General features: G+C 42.9%; 1 non-coding gene across 1 annotated transcript; it reads right to left on the bottom strand.

The window, feature by feature from the left end:
* Positions 1-246: 246 nt before the first annotated feature.
* LOC148573984 (small nucleolar RNA R71) lies at positions 247-350 on the bottom strand. The gene has a single exon (XR_015906589.1). It is a non-coding gene; the product is annotated as a small nucleolar RNA R71 (small nucleolar RNA).
* Between the last annotated feature and the right edge of the window lie 2717 nt (positions 351-3067).

Genomic DNA, 3067 nt, shown 5'->3' with positions numbered 1-3067 from the left:
CATTGTTCATTTGGTGGAAGTGCTAATGAAGACCCAAACCAACATCTCACAAAATTCCTGAGAATTTGCGACACTGTGAAGTCCAATGGAGTCCAGGAAGATGCCTATAAACTGCTTTTGTTCCCATTTTCACTTAGGGACAAGGCAGCTAAGTGGCTGGAATCATTCCCAAGGGGGAGCCTAACAACCTGGGATGAGGTGGAAAGCAAGTTTCTGGCACGTTTCTACCCCCCACAAAAGGTCAATAGGCTTCGATCTGAGGTTCAGACGTTTAGACAACAAGATGGTGAAACTCTCTACGAGGCATGGGAGAGATTCAAGGATTTGACAAGGAAATGCCCACCAGACATGTTCCATGACTGGGTGCAATTGCATATTTTCTATGATGGACTGTCTTATGAATCAAGGAAGGCTGTAGACCATTCATCAGGAGGTTCATTGAACAGGAAAAAGACTGTGGAAGAAGCCATTGAAGTGATTGAGACAGTGGCTGAGAATGAGTACTACTATGCATCAGAGAGACACAACACTAAGGGAGTCATGGAGCTGAACCATGTTGATACAATTCTAGCCCAAAACAAGGTGTTTGCCAAGCAACTAGCAGAGCTCACCAGGAAATTAGAAACAAAGCAAGTGGCTGCAATACACACACAAGATCAAGAGGAAGAAAGCACTGAAGGAGGTGATTGGGAAGAGGCCAATTATGTAGGAAATCAACAAAGGCAACCATATGATCCACATTCCAACACTTACAACCCAGGCTGGAAAAACCACCCAAACTTTGGGTGGGGAAACCAGCAAAACCAACATAACAAGTCCACATACCAAAACTCCAACCAAAGATCATACCAAGCCACACAAAACACTTACTCTCAACCACCATATCATGGCCAAAATAATCAACCTACCCAACCTAACCCGAACCAACAATTTCAAGATCAATTAAACAGGATAGAAGGAATGCTTGCAACCATGAGTCAAGACATAACCGAATTGAAAGCTTTTAAGGAAGAAGTAAATTCTAACCTGCAAAACCAAGGAGCTGCCATCCAGAAGCTAGAAAATCAAATTGCGTATTTGTCTAAGCAAACCCCTGGGACAAGCGTTTCTCATGCTGCCAAGGCTATTGCAAGGGAAGAATGTAAGGCCATAACCCTCAGAAGCGGAAAGAATCTAAAGGAGATCTCAAAGGAAACCACAGAGGATGAAGCAAAGGAAAATGTGAGAGATAAGGAACAAGGACAATCTTTTACATCGTCTGCAACAAAAGAAAAAGAAAAAGAGGTCCTGAAGCCTTATACACCTAAAGCACCATATCCTCAACGTTTGATGAAAAGTGAAAAGGATGGCCAATTCTCCAGGTTCTTGGAGATTTTCAAGAAGCTTCAAATCAACATTCCGTTTGCTGAGGCAATAGAGCAAATGCCACTCTATGCAAAATTCTTAAAGGAATTAATGACCAAGAAAAGAAGCTGGAGAAACGAGGAAACTGTGTTGTTAACTGAAGAATGCAGTGCCATCATCCAGCACAAATTGCCTCAGAAATTGAAGGATCCAGGCAGTTTCCAAATCCCCTGCATCATAGGAGAAGTCATGGTGGAGAAGGCCTTGTGTGACTTAGGGGCCAGTATCAATCTGATGTCTCTAACAATGATGAGAAGAATGAAGATTGAGGAAGCCAAACCAACAAGAATGGCCCTCCAATTGACAGATCGAACTTTTAAATTCCCTCATGGGATAGTTGAGGATTTGTTGGTGAAGGTGGGAGATTTTATATTTCCTGCTGATTTTGTGGTGTTAGATATGGAGGAAGAAGCCAAAGCTTCAATAATTCTGGGAAGACCCTTCCTGGCTACTGCTGGAGCCATCATAGATGTACAAAAGGGTGAACTCACTCTTAGACTACATGATGAGAAATTGGTGTTTAACGTATTCAAGGCAATGAGCTATCCATCAGAATCACTAAGGGAATGCATGAGGGTGGATGTAGTGGACATTGCAGTACAAGAAACCTTTGAGGAAACAACAAAGGAAGTGGCAGAGGAGGAGTTCACCAAGGACATAGAAGTTAGTGACATCAAGGCTGCTGAAACAACCATGCCAAACATGCCAGAGATAGTGAAAGAAGAGAAGGAAGCACCAAAACCTGAGCTCAAAGCATTGCCCCCTAATCTCAAGTATGCATACTTGGGTAGTGATGAGAGTCATCCTGTTATCATTAGCTCTGCCCTGAGTCAAGAACAGGAAGAAGAATTGATCAAGGTGCTACAAACTCATCAAGATGCCATTGGATGGACCCTAGCTGATTTGAAGGGGATAAGTTCATCCATATGCATGCATAAAATCTTGTTAGAAGAGGATGCTAGACCCTCCATCCAAGCTCAGAGAAGATTGAATCCCGTCATGAAAGAAGTGGTACAAAAGGAGGTCATGAAGTTATGGCAGGCAGGGGTAATCTACCCCATTTCTGATAGCCCATGGGTTAGTCCCATCCATGTAGTTCCCAAGAAAGGTGGCATAACTGTGGTGCCAAATGAGAGGAACGAACTCATACCCACAAGAACTGTCACTGGGTGGAGGATGTGCATAGACTACAGGAAGCTCAATGAAGCCACCAGAAAAGATCATTTCCCACTCCCATTCATGGATCAGATGCTTGAAAGGCTTGCAGGACATGCTTACTATTGCTTTTTGGATGGATACTCAGGCTATAATCAGATAGTAGTTGATCCTAGAGATCAAGAGAAAACATCATTTGTTTGTCCATATGGAGTTTTTGCTTATAGACGCATGCCCTTTGGATTGTGCAATGCACCTGCCACTTTCCAAAGATGCATGCTGTCCATCTTTTCGGACATGATTGAAAAATTTATTGAGGTCTTCATGGATGATTTTTCTGTGTTTGGAGATTCTTTTCCTAGCTGCCTACACCACCTTGCCTTGGTGCTTAAGAGGTGCCAAGAGACTAACCTAGTATTAAACTGGGAAAAATGTCATTTCATGGTCACAGAAGGAATAGTCCTTGGCCACAAAATCTCTAATAGAGGCATTGAGGTGGACAGAGCTA

This window comes from Arachis ipaensis, chromosome B2 (genome assembly GCF_059453495.1).
Source record: "Arachis ipaensis isolate K30076 ecotype BB chromosome B2, ASM5945349v1, whole genome shotgun sequence".
Classification (NCBI taxonomy): domain Eukaryota; kingdom Viridiplantae; phylum Streptophyta; class Magnoliopsida; order Fabales; family Fabaceae; genus Arachis; species Arachis ipaensis.
Note: the sequence above shows the minus strand (reverse complement) of the source record. Positions and strands in the feature narration are given on the sequence as shown.